Raw genomic sequence first — 20,372 nt, 5'->3', positions numbered from 1 at the left:
CTCATCAACTAACTCAACCTTGTGTTCCAACCACTTTTTGCACATGCAGTAGCACCCACCAACCAATACACCAACAGGAATGTCTCTGTGCCACCTCCTACCCACACAACCCTAACCACATGGCTGCAGCAGTGAGGCCATTACCACGTGATCTACCCTCTGCATATAGACCCGGCAGCGGATGTATATACAGACAAAAAACATCTCACTGTGATTTTTTCCTTCATGTTTGGTATCTATCCGCAAAAAGGCGCCTCCTAGTGGTTTCGGCAAGGTTTTGTCATCACGCAGTAAACCTTCAAGAATGTCTCTTCCTTGAGAGACAAAAAAATATTACACTGCTGTTTAACATTTTAGAAACTGGCAGTTTTGCCTATTCTCTCGGTCGTATCTCGCATGATATTTTTTTGTTTTTTCCCGGGCTCCATCCTCCCTGTGTGCTGGACAATGAGTCCCCCCTCATGCTAATGAGGAGCTGACGCCACATCCGATCTTTCTCGGACGCCATTTTGGCCAGGGCAGGTTCGGAGCCGAGTTGTATTGTCTGGTGGAGGCGGAATTCAATTTACCCGGCTGCAACATCCCCTCCTTGGGGGGTAGATTTTTACCTTATACCCCACTTTTTATTTTCTAATAGTTGCCATCTTTTCTCTGCCAGCACCCCTATTTAAGCACCGGCCTGTGGATATATGGAGCGTTTATATATTTGTATTTAACCCAATTTTTATCCTCCATCTTTGTCGGTACACGGCGGTGAGGGGGTGTTCTGTTTGTGATCTCGGTCTCCCATGTTGAGGCGGATTGCCACTGACATAAAGGCCGCCTATTGTCCCAGTTCTCCTCCTCCTCCTCTGTCACCTCCACTTGGACCTCACAAGCACACAGTGCTCATACACAAGAGGAGAGACAGTGTGCCGGACAGGTAACGCGGGCTGTCATCCGGGGGGAATGGTTGGGTTTTGTGAAATTGTGGTTTGTGGGTATACGGATACAGTAACCATTGTATAGATCTGTAGGGGGTGTGTGGGTTACCTGGCCTGTAGCTATAGTGTAACATAATAACCAGTTCAGGCTGATACTGCACCAGATGTGGCCTGTATAATATTTATAAGCGAGTATGAGGGACGGGGTTTAGTGGTTGACGGGCCTCCTGTTTACATGTTATATCTATTCAGGGAAGGGGAGGTATTTATTTCTATAGATGACAGCTATGTAAAAGGATTGTTCTATTAAAGCATGGTCATCCTTGTTTTTTTTGTGTGTGTTTTTTTTTTTTTAACTCGCCTTTAGCAGGGATGACATCAGTGATGTTAGTAGAGGATTGTATTGGTGAGTCTAGGGAATTTGTATTTTTAGTAATCATAATTCTGATCCATATCCCACGTGCATATCTTTGTAACCCGGCTAAGGGGGCGAGGGTTTAGTGTAGCGTTGTACGCCATGGTTTAATTGGGCCCCAGGTAGAGAGTAATACGCCGGTATTTAGAGCCGATAACATTCAATCCGGGGCCTGTCAGTCTTTTCTAGCCGGAGGGGTATAGCAGAATAAATGCCGGCTGCTTTTACGTTCTATGGCACACCGATGCGGCATTTTGTAAGGGGAAGGTATCAGTCTAAACGGTGACACTTTTTAGGTTGTGGGCAATAGAGGGTTAATAGGGAGGGGATGTCCTTTCTTCCCCCTCCCTACAAGTCTGCTGAAAAAGGCGCCATAGCCTCTGTGTAACATATAGGAGTGATTCTAGACAGCATGTCCATGACTTACTGGGAAACAAACGTGTCGGCATCATGTAGCGCAAAGTTTTTATGTATAACAGACAAATGCGCTATCCCCATAGAGAACAAAGGCACGTGAAAAAGAATTAAAAAAAAAATTGAACATGGTTGTCGGTTAGCTGTCATTTTAATTGTTATCGGCTACTGTTAATTGTTTTGTTTACGATGTATTATATGTAGAATTGTTTCGATATCCTAAAGAATGGAGAACCTCCCTTCACCCAAAATGCAGCGCAAGTCCAAATAAAAACAAGTCGTCCCACTTTCCAGTAGGGGGCACATTGTGCTTGTTGGGTAAGGCTCAGCCTCATATGAGGGATGGGGCCTTGAAGCATAACTAGTGTGGTAGCATAGCGCCTCCTAAAGGCATTAGGATGCCTGCATGGCCTGTGACTGCATCTTATCACTTGGTTAAATGGGGACAGGGGTGCTGTGATTCATGTTGCTGTGTTTTCTGCCCCATTTAACTTGCTAATTTTCTTTCTCCTTGACACACTGAACTTATTTACTAATGAGAACTTTTCCATAGTATGTATCTTTATAATTAAGGACTCTCTTCTAACATCAAAATCATGTCTAATTCTCAATTTGTAGATGGCCTATTACATAGCATCCTATTATAAATGACTCTACTTTAAATTTAAAATAGAACCAATAACTTGCGGAAACTGCAGCTTATACAATAGCACTGTCCACAAACTGTTTTATGTCTAGATATATCCTTACCTCCCTTATGATCTAACTGTCTCAAGCCTCCCCTAACAAAGATTATTGTATGGTATTAGATAGTGATGCTGTTTTTGTGGTTTGTTTGGACTTATTGATGTGTCCTACTGAATTTAGTGTACTGTATTTCTGTTTTTTTTCTTTCATGGCACAGAGCATGTATTTTTTTTAAATAACTTTTTGAATTTACTTCTATTTTTCAATGTTTTTTTTTATTTATTTAAAAGCAAGAATGTTTGCTTATGAGCCAGACCATTTCTGGAGCACTATATGACAACAGTTTTCAAGAATGTTATCCATTTGCAAGAGCACTAGATGGCAGCACTATTTCTTGCCATGTAGTGTTACAAATGCCTAACCAGGTATCTGCAACAAAGAATATCATGGAAATGAAGCAAATTTGATAATACTAAATTGGATTATTTTTTTTTTTAAATGGTATGCTCCTGTCTGAATATCATATTTTTTTTTTATTTAATATCCTTTTAAATCTATCAGGGATCCTAAAAATAAAAAAATATGCAGGTTTTTGTTGTTTAGGAGAAAATATATACAAAGGATGCCAACCAAAATATTAAGACATTATGTTGTCTACTTTTGGTTTATTTGTTTTCATCTTTGAAATGATGAAGAGGAGCTTCAAGATTTTTTTTTATTCATCCTAAGAGATGAAGCAGGGCCAAATGTAAAATGTAGGAAGAACATGAACTGACTTCTTTCTTGAAGGCCATTCCAATGGTTTTTCTGGTTGAAATGTTTCATTATAGAATTATGCCAGGCACTAAATATAAAGGGGCAGTGTACTAAAAACATTCTCATATATAATAGCACCTAATAGCACCTGTTAAGCACATATATATTCAGTACTCTTACACAGAGAGAAACTCTCTCCCTCTGAAGTTAGAGGGGCATTAAACTCAACATTTTTCTTTCATGATTCAGATAGAGAATACAATTTTAAACATTACAATTTACTTATATTCTTCAGATATCCTTTGTTGAAGAAATAGCAATGCATGTGGGTGAGCCAATCACATGAGGCATCTATGTACAGCCACTGAGCCTATTTAGATGCTTTTCAATGAATGATATCAAGAGAATGAAGCTAATTAGTTAATAGAAGTACAATAGAAAGTTGTTTAAAATTGCATGCTATTTCTAAATTGTGAAAGAAAAAAATTGGTTTTCATGCCCCTTTAAGCCTTTAACGACCAGCATCATACCCTGTACGTTGATAATCATTCTATGAGGATTGCATTATTAATAGCGCAGTCTCTGTGACCAGGAGGGAGGGTATAATAGCGCTGTCCCACTGCTTGCAGTGCGACCCGAGCCATTTATAAACAATAAAACACTTAACGACCCGCAACGTACATGGGACATCAGTCATTATGGGTTAAAGGTATATTTGACTCAATTTCTATCATCCATTTGAAAATGCAGCAATTACATTTTTTTTTCCTTATAACATATATATCTATCTCAGTATCATTTGTGTACTACTTTATTAATGCTCATTGCCTGGTAGGTGCAAATGTTTGTTGTATTCTATAAGCCATTGAAAATTGTTAGGATGTACACACCTGATGCTGCTGAATTTAAAGGGACACTCAAGTAAAAAAAAAACCAAAAAAAACCTCATGATTCAGAAGGAGCACACAATTTAAAGAATCTTTCCAATTTAACTCCATGATCACATTTTGAACAGTCTTTTTTTATATACTCATTTTTAGAGGCACCAGCTCCTACTGAGCATGTGCGCAAGTTCACATGGAAAGCTTATTAAAATTGCATACTCTACCTGAATCATGAAATACTTTTTTTTTTTTTTTTTTTTTTTTTATATATATATATATATGAGAATTCATCTAGATATGCTCAGGAGAGTGTTTGTATGTCTTGAACTATATGTATGGTACAAGCATTGTTGAAAACACTACTTTCATAGACCTAAAAGACACCTGTATGCTCTTTATCCTAAGAATGCTGTCACAGAAAGGAACGAAGCTTCAGCAAAGGATACTAAAAGGTTTTCATTTTATAATAGAAATAACTTTTTAAGTGTTTTTAAAATGTAACACTGTATCTGAGCATGACTGTTCCCCCAAATATAAAGTATCTACTGGGCACAGTGGTGCATTCATTTCTTTAGCTGTACTTTTAAAGGGACCTTAAACATTGAGATTGTAATATAAAAAGTTCATACATGGTGAATATTATACTTTCATTATTTGTGTACTCTTTTCCTGTAATTTAACTGAAAATTAAGAGCTTTCTAATTTTTGTGCATAATAAAAAATGTTTAGGGAAAATTTGAAAGAGGCTTTGGTGAGTGATTCATGAGGTTTAATGCATCAGTTATAGGTAGTCATTTTAAAATAAGCAAGTTTCTTTTTTTTTCAATGGAATACAACGTAAAAGGATAGAAATGTCAATTAAAATGTGCAATTGTTTAAAATTGAAGCATGTTTGTGATATACTTACATTAGCGAAAATTCCTCTACTAAAGGTTTTTTTTTTATTTCAGCAGCACACACAAGTTTGCTTTGAATGCTAGATAGGGCACTCAAACACCACACTTTCTCAGTCAGCAGTGACCTGTATGACAGGTCTTTAATGCGACAATACAACCCTACCAACTCTCTGTATAGCCATGGTGTTTTAATCCTCTAGTCACACCTGGCATATGTGCGTATACTGCTGAAATAATGCCTTCTTTACTAGAAGCATTTTTGCTAATGTAAGAAGTATATTGCAAAAATGCTTCCGTCTAAAATTGAAATGCATATGCAAGTTAAAATTGACCTTTCTGTCCCTTTAATCTACACCTGGAGTCTCTAGCCATTATATACACACACTGTGTGTTATGCAGGCAATCTGAATCCATAGTGCTCCAGACATTTTCAATCAGGGCACTCCCAAGTGCGTTTACTTCAACATGTTTAAACACCGTTCTCTCAAGGGGATGATAAAAATTATATCCATGTAACTCTTCTTTCTTTGTAATGCTTTTTTCATATGCATGAGAGAAATAGCATACAGTGTCTCATTATGTATCTCTGAAGCAGAGTGAAAGGGAAAAAACATAGCTGTGTTTACCTTTATTCTGTAATGTAACTTATTTGTCATTAAAGGGGCAGTATACTGTAAAATAGTTTTTCCCTTAATGTGTTTACAATTGCTTTTTATACCAACTGCAGAGTAAAAAATGTATGAAAATTAGCTTTTTAAGGTTTATTTCTGTATATTAAAGCTCTGATTTTGTGTTTTGAAGCCACAGCCTAATAAAATGGGTTGAGCTTGTAGGTATAATCAGATCTCATTACTGTATCACATTGTGTACATATACCTGCTTCTTTATCTTATATCTGTCCTTAAAACAATCACGAGTACTTTGAGAGAACAATGGAAAATCAACATTTTATTACCTTATCTCTGCTTTATCACACTGGGAGTGAAATTTCTTCTGCTGGCTGTGTATACAAAGCTTATCTATAGCTGGTACGCGCGGCCACAAACTTTCAGAATAGGTGGGGATACCACATGCTAAATTAACCATTTCAAATGCCAATATAAGGGGAAAGGAGCTACTTGTAAACAATTTAATACACTCCAGCAGGTAAAGTGGATCATTGGGAACAAATTAAAGGGGAGAAATTTTTTGAGTAAACTGTCCCTTTAAACATGAAATACCAGATATTTATTTCATTATTCAGACAGAGCATTCAAGTTAACATAACTTTCCAATTTACTTCTATTAAATTTGTTACATTCTCTTGGTATCCTTTGTTGAAATAGCAATACACTACAGGGGGCTAGCTAGCTTAACACATTCAGGTGAGACACCACTCTGCATCTTGCTACCATTAGAGCATCTTTGGTCATGAGCCTACCTAGTTACACTTTGAACAATGGATACTAACGGAATTAATACAATTGAAAAGCTTTTTAAAATTGTATGCTCTACCTGAATGAGAGAAACTTTGGATTTTGTGTCCCTTTAAAAACACACAAAAAAAGTCCTGCTCAGTAACCACTGCAATGTTTTGCAGCTCCTGAGCATGACATTAGCTATGTGTTTACCCCTTTGCAGGAGCTACACACAGCTAAGAAGGGGGTACTAAAACATTTAACGTCAAAGTGCTAAAAATATGAAAGTATTTTTTATTATTCATTTCAGTCTAATATTGTAAAGGGGAGTACATTTATACAGTGTTCTATATCTATACATCCATTTTAGCTTATTTTATTTCCATCAAATCAATTTGCTATGGTTTAAATTTGGAGTTTAACAAAATTGTTTCAATCTTAGGGGTCTTTCACAGCAAAGGAGCCAACCACGTGTTTTTTTTTGTTTAATGAAGCAAGGAACTATTTTAAAGATGTGTATAGAAGAATCCATAAAATAGAATCCAGAACTAGAAAGAATTGTTGGTGCAGTGGCTCCCCAGGTTTTGCTGATCCCTGAATAAAAAGTAAGTTTCATATTTAATTTGCATGAGAGATAGATATATATATATATATATATATATATATATATATATATATATATAATTTTGTAATGTAAAATGAATTGCAAAATTAAACTTTAAACTATATCCATTGTTTTTGTCCCCTTTTCTTATAATTTAATGGACACGAGTTAACGTTAAATTTACAATTTGGCATATAAAAACCATAGGTATAACGAGTCTGCCCACCTTTTCTATAAAGTGTAAGCTTTTATGTTTGTAGGATAGTCTTATGCCTATCTCAGGCATTCTTGGAGCCCCCCCCACAGTGTTTTGTCTTTACCGTCTCCAATAGAAATTTATTCCATGAATCAACCAACTATCATTTCTTTGTAGAAGTGCCAAAGTGCAAATTACTCTTGAACATGCTACTCTTCAACTTGATATCGTGAGATCTTGTTCTGGTGTTGTTGTTTGTGAAAAATGCTTACAGTCTCAGCTTTATGTCAGTTACAAACTTAAGTATATTATCTTTTCCGCCTTTTCTATAAGCTATTCATATTTTGGGTTATTATGCCTTTCTTCCCTGCAGATTTTTTTTTTAAATACTATGTACCTTTTTAGTAGCCCTTGTTTTAACAGATTCCAGTTTTATATATTTATGGAGATATGGCCTCCAATAAAATACTCCCATGTGGCAGTGGTGTTTTTAACAATGCTTAACATTAAGCACTAGAGGGCAGCAATGTTTGCAATTGCAAACACTGCTACCATGTAGTGTTAGTCACACTTATATGATTCTAAACTTACCTAGGTATGATCATAAAGTTAAAAAAAAATTAAGAACTAAATACATGCTCTATCAGAATAATGAAACTAATTATACCTTTACTGTCCCTTTGTTTCAATGCTTATAACCTCCATAATTTTCATACAGTGGCATGTACAAAAACATAAAAAAAAATGAAACTGTCAGCACATGAAAGGGGAGTATTTAAAGAGAGATTTATTTATTTTTAGATATTTTTAAAGGGATAGTAAACCCCACAATCTTCTCTTATGATTCAGCTAGAACATACAATTTTAGACAACTTTCTATTTTAATTCTAAATTCAAATTTTCTTCATTCTCTTGTTGTTCATTGCTGAAGGTACAGCATTGCACTTCTGACAGAAAGCTGAAAATATCTATTTAGCCAATCACAAGAGACAAATGTGTGCAGGCCCCAATTAGCAGCAGATCCCACTAGTGTATATGTGCGTATTCATTTTTTTTAACAAGGGATACTAAGAGAACAAAGCACATTTGAAAGTGAATTTAAGTGTCTTAAAATGACATGCTCTATCTGAATCATGCACATTTAATTTTGACTTTCCTATCCCTTTCAATAAGGTGTAGGATAAGCTGCTTTTAAAGGGACACTTAAGTCAAAATTTAACTTTCATGATTCATGTGGTTTTAAGAGACTTTCCTATTTACTTTTATTACGTTTTGCACCTTCATTTTATATACACATTTTGAGGCACCAGCCCCTACTGAGCATGTGCACACGTTCATAGGGTATACGTATACGAGTCTGTAATGTCAAATGATACAGGTGGCTGGGCTGGGGGGGGGGATACATTTTTCAGAAAATAATCTGCTTATTTGAAATTCAGATTAAAGGGACATTATACACTCATTTTTTCTTTGCATAAATGTTTTGTAGATCTATTTATATAGCCCATAAAGGTTTTTTTTAAAATAAATGTATAGTTTTGCTTATTTTTAAATAACATTGCTCTGATTTTCAGACTCCTAACCAAGCCCCAAAGTTTTATGTGAATACTGTCAGCTACCTTCTCCATATTGCTCCTGTTTGTGTAAAAGGTCTTTTCATATGCAAAAGAAGGGGGAGGGGGGGAGTGTCTTATTTGCCACTTGCAGTGGGCTTTCCAGCTAACTTTTCAACAGAGCCAAACTGACAGCGTCTAAGTAAGTTTTTAAACAGTTTTATACTGGATTTTTATATCAGTATCTGTGCATCTTATTCTTTATAGTAGTGTCTATTACATGCAGTTACATGAAAATGAGTGTATACTGTCCTTTTAAGTGTTATTACATTTTTTTTTAATTATAGAATTCTACTATCTTTAGTGGTCCTTTAAACAAGTGAGGTAAGGAGCTGCGTGTTAAAGTTTTAGACATGCTCTGAATTTATCGCACTCGCAAAGCATGAGCAAGCTGATATGCATGTTTACAAAGGGTTCTTAAAGGGACAGTAAACACCTTATAACTCCCCCCCCCCCCCCTTTCTTTCTGCTGTCTTGCAATTTAAAGGGACTGTAAAGTCATAATTAGACATTCAAGATTTAGGCAGAGCATACTTTTTTTTTTTTTTTTTTTTTTTTTTTTTTTTTAAAACTACTTAAATTTTAGAGAGATTTTCAATTGTCATTGGATCACCTATGTGTTTAGTTAGAAACCAGTAGTGCATTGCTGCTTCTTCAAAAATGATACCAAGAGAATGAAACAAATTAGATGATAGAAGTAAACTGGAAAGTTGTTCTTCTACCTAAATTATGAAATAACAAATTTGGTTTCATGTCACTTTTAACTAGCATATTGGGTGAGGTAAGAAATGTTTGTAATGTATTATCACATGTTTTCTCCAACATTGGTGTGTCTGGTCCACGGCGTCATCCTTACTTGTGGGATATTCTCCCCCACAGGGAAAGGCAAGGAGAGCACACAGCAAGAGCTGTCCATATAGCTCCCCCTCTGGCTCCGCCCCCCAGTCATTCTCCTTGCCGCTCTGAACAAGTAGCATCTCCACGGGGATGGTGAGGAGTTTGTGGTGTTTAGTTGTAGTTTTTTATTCTTCTATCAAGAGTTTATTTTAAAATAGTGCTGGTATGTACTATTTACTCTGAAACCGAAAAAGATGAAGAGTTCTGTTTAAAAGAGGTGTATGATTTTAGCAGCAGTAACTAAAATCGGTTGCCCCTCCCACACAGGACTGTTGAGCTGAGAGAACTTCAGTTGGGGGGTACAGTTTGCAGACTTTTCTGCTCAAGGTATGACTAGCCATTTTTCTAACAAGACTGTGTAATGCTGGAAGGCTGTCATTTTTCCCTCATGGGGATCGGTAAGCCATTTTCTTAGACTCAAACAGAATAAAGGGCTTAATATGGGCTATTTACTGGTAGACACTTTTAGGGGCTAAATCGATTGCTTTATTTAAGGATTATATGCAGTTTGAAGTTGAATTTCACACTTTTATAACATTGGGGAACGTTTTTAGCGCCAGGCACTTGTTAAGACACCTTCCCAGTCAGGAAGGGCCTTTCTCTGTAGTAGGCAGAGCCTCATTTTCGCGCCATTACTGCGCAGTTACTTTTGAGTACAGTACATGCAGCTGCATGTGTGAGGGTCTGGAATCCACTGAAAACATTCCTAGAAGGCTTCATTTGGTATCGTATATCCCCCTGGGATTAGTGAAGTCGCAGCAAGGGCTGTGGCTGGGACTGTAAGGAGGTTAAAATTGTAAACGGCTCCGGTTTCCACATTTTAAGGGTTAACAGCTTGAAAATTGGGGTGCAATACGTTGAATGCATTAAGAAAATTTGGTAAAGATTGGATAATTCCTTCATAGTTTTTCACATATTCAGTAATAGTGTGCCCTGTTTAACATTTAAAGAGACAGTAACTGTTTTGTTTTAAAACGGTTTTTGTGCTTTATTAACCAGTTTAAGCCTGTTTAACATGTCTGTACCTTCAGATAGATCATGTTCTGTATGTATGGAAGCCACTGTGGTTCCCCCTTCAAATATGTGTGATAATTGTGCCATAGCGTCCAAACAAAGTAGGGACAGTACTGTCACAAATAGTAAAGTTGCCCAGGATGATTCCTCAGATGAAGGAAGTAGACATAGTTCTACATCATCTCCTTCTGTGTCTATACCAGTTATGCCCGCGCAGGCGACCCCTAGTACTTCTAGCGCGCCAATGCTTGTTACTATGCAGCAATTGACAGCAGTAATGGATATCTCCATAGCTAATATTTTATCCAAAATGCCAGCATTTCAGAGAGAGCGCGATTGCTCTGTTTTAAACACGGTAGAGCAGTAGGGCGCTGATGATAATTTTTCTGTCATACCCTCACACCAATCTGAAGTGGCAGTGAGAGAGGGTTTGTCAGATGGGGAAATTTCTGATACAGGAAGAATTTCTCAGCAGGCAGAACCTGATGTTGTGACATTTAAATTGAGCATCTCCGCGCATTACTTAAGGAGGTGCTATCTACTCTGGATGATTGTGACAATCTGGTCATCCCAGAAAAATTGTGCAATATGGACAAGTTCCTTGAGGTCCCGGTGCACCCTGATGCTTTTCCGATACCTAAACGGGTGGCGGACATAGTGAATAAGGAGTGGGAGAAGCCAGGCATACCTTTTTGTCCTTCCTCCTATATTTAAGAAATTGTTCCCTATGGTCGACCCCTGGAAGGACTTATGGCAAACAGTCCCTAAGGTCGAGGGGGCGGTTTCTACTCTAGCCAAGCGCTCGACCATTCCTATTGAGGACAATTGTGCTTTCAAAGATCCTATGGATAAAAAATTGGAGGGTTTGCTTAAAAAGATTTTTGTACAGCAGGGTTACCTCCTTCAACCTATTTCGTGCATTATTCCTGTCACTACAGCGGCGTGGTTCTGGTTCGAGGAACTGGAAAAGTCGCTCAGTAGGGAGACTCCGTATGAGGAAGTCATGGACAGAATTCACGCATTTAAGTTAGCTAATTCCTTTATTTTAGATGCCGCGTTGCAGTTAGCGAGGTTAGCAGCGAAAAATTCAGGGTTTGCAATTGTGGCGCGCAGAGCGCTTTGGCTAAAGTCTTGGTCGGCGGATGTATCTTCCAAGACAAAATTGCTAAAGATCCCTTTCAAAGGTAAGACCCTTTTTGGGCCAGAATTGAAAGAGATTATTTCAGACATCACTGGGGGAAGGGGCCATGCCCTCCCACAAGATAAACCTTTTAAGGCTAAGAATAAGTCCAATTTTCGTTCCTTTAGCAATTTCAGGAACGGACCGGCTTCCAACTCGGCAACCTCTAGACAAGAGGGTAACGCTTCCCAGACTAAACCAGCTTGGAAACCAATGCAAGGCTGGAACAAGGGTAAACAGGCTAAGAAGCCTGCTGCTGCTACCAAAACAGCATGAAGGGGTAGCCCCCGATCCGGGACCGGATCTTGTAGGGGGCAGACTCTCTCTCTTCGCTCAGGCTTGGGCAAGAGATGTTCAGGATCCCTGGGCACTAGAAATAGTCTCTCAGGGTTATCTTCTGGAATTCAAGGAACTCACCCCAAGGGGAAGGTTCCACATGTCTCACTTATCTTCAAACCAAATAAAGAGACAGGCATTCTTACATTGTGTAGAAGACCTGTTAAAGATGGGAGTGATGCACCCAGTTCCAACTGTGGAACAAGGTCAGGGGTTTTACTCAAATCTGTTTGTAGTTCCCAAAAAAGAGGGAACTTTCAGACCAATTCTGGATTTTAAAATTCTAAACAAATTTCTCAGAGTTCCATCGTTCAAAATGGAAACCATTCGAACAATTTTACCTACAATCCAGGAGGGTCATTTTATGACTACCGTGGATTTAAAGGATGCGTATCTACATATTCCTATCCACAAAGACCATCATCAGTTCCTAAGGTTCGCCTTTCTGGACAAGCATTACCAGTTTGTGGCTCTCCCATTCGGGCTAGCCACTGCTCCAAGGATTTTCACAAAGGTGCTAGGGTCCCTCCTAGCGGTTCTAAGACCAAGGGGTATTGCAGTGGCACCTTATCTGGACGACATCCTAATCCAAGCGTCGTCTCTTTCCAAAGCAAAGGCTCATACAGACATTGTTCTAGCCTTTTCTCAGATCTCACGGGTGGGAGGTGAACTTAGAAAAGAGTTCCCTGTCTCCGTCGACAAGAGTTCCCTTTTTGGCAACAATAATAGATTCTTTAGAAATGAAGATCTTCCTGACAGAAGTCAGAAGGTCAAAGCTTCTAAACGCTTGTCAAGTTCTTCACTCTATTCCGCAGCCTTCCATAGCTCAGTGCATGGAAGTAGTAGGGTTAATGGTTGCAGCAATGGACATAGTTCCTTTTGCTCAAATTCATCTAAGACCATTACAACTGTGCATGCTCAAGCAGTGGAATGGGGACTATACAGACTTGTCTCCAATGATTCAAGTAGACCAAATGACCAGAGACTCACTCCGTTGGTGGTTGACCCAGGTTCACCTGTCCCAGGGAATGAGTTTCCGCAGACCAGAGTGGGTCATTGTCACGACTGACGCCAGTCTATTAGGCTGGGGCTCGGTCTGGGATTCCCTGAAAGCTCAGGGTCTATGGTCTCGGGAAGAGTCTCTTCTCCCGATAAATATCCTGGAACTGAGAGTGATATTCAATGTTGGCCTCAACTAGCGAAGGCCGGATTCATAGGATTCCAGTCAGACAACATGACTGTAGCTTACATTAATCATCAGGGGGGAACAAGGAGTTCCTTAGCGATGAGAGAGGTGTCCAAAATCATCAAATGGGCGGCGGATCACTCCTGCCACCTATCTGCAATCCACATCCCAGGAGTAGACAACTGGGAGGCGGATTATCTGAGTCGTCAGACTTTCCATCCAGGGGAGTGGGAACTTCACCCGGAGGTGTTTGCCCAGTTGACTCAATTATGGGGCATTACAGACATGGATCTGATGGCGTCTCGTCAGAACTTCAAGGTTCCTTGCTACGGGTCCAGATCCAGGGATCTCAAGACGACTCTGGTGGATGCATTAGTGGCGCCTTGGTCGTTCAACCTAGCTTATGCGTTTCCACCGTTCCCTCTCCTTCCCAGGCTTGTAGCCAGGATCAATCAGGAGAAGGCCTCGGTGATTCTGATAGCTCTTGCGTGGCCACGCAGGACTTGGTATGCAGACCTAGTGAATATGTCATCGGCTCCACCATGGAAGCTACCTTTGAGACAGGATCTTCTAGTACAAGGTCCATTTGAACATCCAAATCTAGTTTCTCTGCAGCTGTCTGCTTGGAAATTGAACGCTTGATTTTATCCAAGCGCAGGTTTTCAAATTCAGTGATAGATTCTCTGGTCCAAGCCAGAAAACCTGTGACTAGAAAGATTTACCATAAAATATGGAAAAGATATATCTGTTGGTGTGAATCCAAGGGATTCTCCTGGAGTAAGATTAAAATTCCCAGGATCCTCTCCTTTCTCCAAGAAGGTTTGGATAAGGGATTGTCAGCGAGTTCTCTAAAAGGACAGATTTCTGCTCTGTCTTGTTACACAAACGACTGGCAGCTGTGCCAGATGTACAAGCTTTTGTACAGGCCTTGGTCAGAATCAAGCCTGTTTACAGACCTTTGACTCCTCCCTGGAGTCTAAATTTAGTTCTTCAAGGGGTTCCATTTGAACCCTTACATTCCATAGATATCAAGTTACTATCTTGGAAAGTTTTGTTTTTGGTTGCTATTTCTTCTGCTAGAAGAGTTTCTGAATTATCTGCTTTGCAGTGTGACCCACCCTATCTGGTGTTCCTTTCAGATAAGGTTGTTTTGCGTACCAAGCCTGGTTTTCTTCCAAAGGAGAACATTAACCAGGAAATAGTTGTTCCAGTTTCAAAGAAGGAACGTTTGCGGCACAATTTAGATGTAGTCCGTGCTTTAAAGTTCTACTTAGATGCAACAAAGGATTTCAGACAAACTTCTTCTTTGTTTGTCGTTTATTCTGGTAAGAGGAGAGGTCAAAAAGCTACTGCTACCTCTCTTTCTTTCTGGCTGAAAAGCATCATCAGTTTGGCTTATGAGACTGCCGGACGGCAGCCTCCTGAACGAATCACAGCTCACTCTACTAGGGCTGTGGCTTCCACATGGGCCTTCAAGAACGAGGCTTCTGTTGATCAGATATGTAGGGCAGCGATTTGGTCTTCTCTGCACACTTTTGCCAAATTCTACAAATTTGATACTTATGCTTCTTCGGAGGCTATTTTTGGGAGAAAGGGTTTGCAAGCCGTGGTGCCTTCTGTTTAGGTAACCTGATTTGCTCCCTCCCTTCATCTGTGTCCTAAAGCTTTGGTATTGGTTCCCACAAGTAAGGATGACGCCGTGGACCGGACACACCAATGTTGGAGAAAACAGAATTTATGCTTACCTGATAAATTACTTTCTCCAACGGTGTGTCCGGTCCACGGCCCGCCCTGGTTTTTTAATCAGGTTTGAAAAAATGTTCCTTTTCTTTATACACTACAGTCACCACGGCACCCTATGGTTTCTCCTTTTTCTCCTAATCGTCGGTCGAATGACTGGGGGGCGGAGCCAGAGGGGGAGCTATATGGACAGCTCTTGCTGTGTGCTCTCCTTGCCTTTCCCTGTGGGGGAGGAGAATATCCCACAAGTAAGGATGACGCCGTGGACCGGACACACCGTAGGAGAAAGTAATTTATCAGGTTAGCATAAATTCTGTTTTTACAATTGTTTTTCAGTAGCCAAACTCCACCCACCTTTTTCCTTATTTATAGGCGCTAATACAGACTTTTTACTGGAGTAGACATGGCTAGCCACAGTTGTCAAATCATGGAACTCTCCATTTTTATCTGTGAAACTTTAAAAAAAAAAGGGGGGGGCACAATAAATATTACTACTATATGAAACCCAATTTTTTTTCTTCCATGATTCATATAGAGCATGCAATTTTCTAATTTACTCCTATTATCAATTTTTGTTTGTTCTCTTGGTATGCTTTGAGCAGCAATGCACTGGTTGTTGACTGAACACATGGATGAGCCAATGACAATAGGTAGGTATGTGTGTATGGCTAGCAACCAATCAGCAGCTAGAACTTAGTTTCTTTGCTGCTCCTGATAAACGTTTCAGCAAAGTATAATGAGAAGGAAGCAAATTAAATAATTGAAGTAAATTGGAAAGTTGTTTAAAATTGCATTCTCTATCTGAATCATGAGAATTTTTTGGGATTTCGTGTTCCGTTAACTAGACAAAATCAAACATTTTATATTACAATCTTAAAGGATGTTAAACTGTAAATTTTATGCATGATGTATTCAAAGCAAAGGTTAGCCTTTAATATGTAGATGTATTTTTACAATTGGTAGTGTAAACTTCGAACATTTGTTATAAAGCTTTAGTTTCTTTAAAGTAATGGACTCCGCAATGTTGGAACTAGTTTTCTATTTATCTGTGAAAACAGGGCTATGTTAAGACAATCCTGTTCCACGCAGTCTTGTTTGTACAGTCTTTTATTGCCTGTTTTATATCTACCCCTGATTGCCCTCAGCGGGAAAAATAGATGATGGAAAAGTTTACTATGGTGGTGGCCGTTACTTTTACAGAAACTCATTGGAATTTAGAGAATCAATTTTCATAATTAAAGGGACAGTCAACACCAGAATTTGTTGTTTAAAAAGATAGATAATCCCTTTATTACCCATTTCCCAGTTTTGCATAAGCAACATGGTTATATTACACATTTTACATCTGTAATTACCTTTTATATAAGCCTCTGCAAACTGCCCCCTTATTTCAGTTCTTTTGACAGACATGCATTTTAGCCAATTAGTGCTCACTCCTAGGTAACTTGACGTGTGTGAGCTCAATGTTATCTATATGAAACACATGAACTAATGCCCTCTAGTGGGGAAAAAACTGTCAAAATGTATTCAGATTTAGAGGCAGCCTTCAGGGTCTAAGAATGTAGCATATAAACCTCCCAGCTTTCAATTAAGAATACCAAGAGAACAAAGCAAAATTGGTAAGTGATTTGGAAAGTTGTTTAAAATGACATGCCCTGTTTGAATCATGAAAGTTTATTTTGGACTTGACTGTCCCTTTAAATTATAGGGAAAATGGACGGTATAAATATTGTAAGTATATAGCAAAGTTTTTATCTACACACATTTTATATTACAATCTCATACTCTTTAGTATTTCTTTAACCCCTTAAGGACCAGATCATTTTTCAATTTCTTATCCTTAAAGGGAAACAAAACTCCCAAATTTTCTTTCATGATTCAGATAGAGAACTATTTTAAAGGGTCACTGAACCCAAATTTTTTCTTTCATGATTCAGATAGAGCATGACATTTTAAGCAACTTTCTAATTTACTCCTATTTTCTTCATTTTCTTGGTATCTTTATTTGAAATACAAGAATGTAAGTTTAGATGCTGGCCCATTTTTGGTAAACAACCTGGGTTGTTCTTGCTGATTGGTGGATACATTCATCCACCAATAAAAGTGCTGTCCAGAGTTCTGAACTAATAAAAGCTTAGATGCCTTTTTCAAATAAAGATAGCAAGAGAACGAAGAAATTGATAAGAGTAAATTAGAAAGTTGCTTAAAATTGCATGCTCTATCTGAATCATGAAAGATTCCCTTTTAAACAACTTTCTAATTTACTTCTATTTAATTTGCTTCTTTCTCTTATCTTTTTGCTGAAAGGTTTATCTATGAAAGTTCATGAGCAGTAAAGAACCTAGGTTTTAGCGGCTGATTGGAGGCTGCATATAAATACTGATTGTCATTGGCTCACCCATGTGTTCGAAACCAGCAGTGCGTTGCTGTTCATTCAACAAAGCATACCAAGAGAACGAAGACAAATTGATAATAGTAGTAAATTAGAAGGTTGCTTAAAATTGCATGCTCTATCTGAATCATTAAAGCAAAAATTTGAGTTTCTTTTCCCTTTTAAGGACCAGGGCTATTTTTAAATTTCTGCGGTGTTTGTGTTTAGCTGTAATTTTCTTCTTACTTATTTACTGTACCCACATATACCCTTATTTTCATATCTTATAAAAAAATTTTTATATATATAAAATATGATGAAAAAATGGAAAACATTTCTTTTTAAAGACACGAGTCCGGATTTCATCATTGTGAGATTACGCCTCCTGGTCAGCAGGAGGAGGCAAAGAGCACCACAGCAGAGCTGTATATATGGCTCCTCCCTTCCCTCCCAATCCAGTCATTCTCTTTGCCTACGTTAGTGATAGGAAGAGGTAAAGTGAGGTGTTGGTTATAGATTCTTCAATCAAGAGTTTATTATTTTTAAAGTAGTGCCAGAGAGTGCTACTTTGTTCTAGGGTGTAGCCATAGTCCATATCAGTCTCTGTAGTAGAGCTATTGGTGGCTTTAGAGCAATAGGAACTGGTGGGACATAATTCTCACTGCGCCTCCTATACATTTATGCTGCCCTTCTGACAGCCTAAGCATAATTAACTCAGGCTTATGATTTTCCACAGGGCTATGGGAGGGAGAGGACCTCCTAAACCTGCTGGGCTGCCCTGCTGTCGGGCAGATGGTAAAGGTAAGTGCCAACTTTTTATTCTAGGTCTGGGAACCTCAGAGGAAGGCGGGCACTTGATGAGACAGATCTCTCATATTAGGACGCTATCCTCCTAGACTTATACAGGGGAGGAGATCCTATGACAGCACAGCTTTGTTCGGCAGGCACTGGGGCTTAAGAAATTTGTGGCGTCAGAAAACACACAAAAGATAATGTTACTTTACACATCAATTGGGACGTTATTACAGAGTTTCAGAGACATGTTTTGAGTCACTATTGTGGGAGATAGAGCTACCTGAAATGCGGTAGCATACTCGGCTAAACTTTTATACATTTGACTTGGTTATTATATCCCCCGGTGTCAGATCTATAAAATCTTAATGGCGACCGGGAGATTGAGTACGGTGACGCCAGATGGGCGGAGTTATCTTCCCGCCGTTTTTGAGCTCATTCCTCCATCTCTGGATACAGTACAATCAGAGTGCTGGGAGATGCAGTACTGTCATGCCCACGAGGAGTGGAGCTATATTGAGCATTTGTTAGTTGCGCTCTCTACCTCCATTATGATACCGGAGGGTAGAGCGTTTAACACAACTATGAAGCGCTCAGTGCTAGACCTAAATAAGTCTAAAATAAAGTCTCTGATTGTTATAGTGATAACTTGGGCACCTTCAGCACAATAGCTGAGGTTCAGTAGGTCCAGAACATGTTTGCTTACTAATTAAATGTCAGTTTGTAATTTTAAGATAAAAGCACACAAACACAATGTGGTTATTAAAATTTAAAGGACAGTAAAGTTTTTTTTTTTTTTTTTTATCTTTATGATTTCAGTTGCTTGGTTTAGTTCATCCTTTGTGATAGGAGGCTACAAAAGCACGCAAAAGCTGTTATTTTAACATTTAAAGAAACGGTACTGTTTTTTATGTGTCAATTTTTTATATATATATATAACACACACACACACACACACACCTTCTAAAGCGTTTGCTGTTAGGAGTCTGACACTGGTCAATCCATGCCACAATTTTCTCCTATAGTGTCCAAAATAATTTTATGATCCACAGGTAGTGCTCTGCGGTTCCTTGCAAGTTTCATTTGGTATTGTTGCACAAGACATTGCTTTTTTGATGTACATAGCGATGTCTATTTACAGCAATATTAACATTCTTATTGGATTGTTTCTGCACAACAGAAATAATTCTTTTAAAATTTAAAGAGACAGTAATATTTTCTGTGTAAATTTTTTTTCTAAGAATTGCGGCTGTTTATTTAATTCATACTTTGTGACGTAGGATGGTACAAAAGCACACAAAAATTTGTTACTTTAAGATTTAAAGAGACAGTAACAATGTAGTTGCCAAATTCTTTCAGTTGCTGTTTTACTTTAATTACCTGTGTCGAATGAACTAACAGAAAAGAAATCCACTCCGGCCAATCACCAGGGCGAACATTGCGAGTACCCTGCAGAGCTACCTCCTATCTGGCCCCCAAGGCGCAATGTCCACTATGACTCTTCCTGATGTCACTGTTCTTAAGGAAGTCAATGAGTTTCGTGCTGTTACGTAAAGGCAGGAGTATTTCCTCTACTGGTGTGTTGTTGTTTTTTTTTCTGCTGAAATGATAGGAGCACCTAGACAACCCACACTAACTAATGAACTAGTTAGTGCACACAGATTGATGTCCCACGACGTAGTGTTGCGACCCAGTAATGGGTCGCGACCCGTGGTTTTAAGAAACCTGCCTTAAAGGGTTCAAGGAGACAATGCTGGCATTTGTGATATGATCCACTAAGCACCATACAATCTATTACAGTGCCAAGTAAATGACAGCTTAACAAACTAGTGGCAACTCTCTTGTAGGATCCAGCAAAAGTGTGTTAACACAGGGCTGGAGTCAGTAACTTATTCTGACATTAGGAAGAAACACACCTATTCCTTACATTTACTCATTATAAACAACTTGTGATTTATCATTTACTAACCAGCTATTTGTGACTGAAACAGTTATCACTGACCCTGCTATTGATGTTATACAGTCTTAAAATGTTCTAGGTCATCATGCAGTTTTTGCTATATACATTTGC

The 20,372-nt window shown here is 38.6% G+C and overlaps 1 protein-coding gene across 2 annotated transcripts in view; it reads left to right on the top strand.

The window, feature by feature from the left end:
• Window positions 1-405: 405 nt before the first annotated feature.
• The window catches only part of ADNP (activity dependent neuroprotector homeobox), a 98,664-nt gene continuing 78,697 nt past the window's right edge, over window positions 406-20,372 (top strand). The window contains exons 1-2 of one of the 2 annotated variants that reach the window (XM_053693141.1): window positions 408-922; window positions 6,815-6,977. The gene's annotated coding sequence lies outside the window, so the exon portion shown is untranslated. Of the gene's footprint in view, window positions 923-6,814; window positions 6,978-20,372 lie in introns of both variants that reach the window. The other variant, XM_053693173.1, reaches the window with a different exon arrangement.

This window comes from Bombina bombina, chromosome 1 (assembly GCF_027579735.1).
Source record: "Bombina bombina isolate aBomBom1 chromosome 1, aBomBom1.pri, whole genome shotgun sequence".
Classification (NCBI taxonomy): Eukaryota; Metazoa; Chordata; class Amphibia; order Anura; family Bombinatoridae; genus Bombina; species Bombina bombina.
Note: the sequence above shows the minus strand (reverse complement) of the source record. Positions and strands in the feature narration are given on the sequence as shown.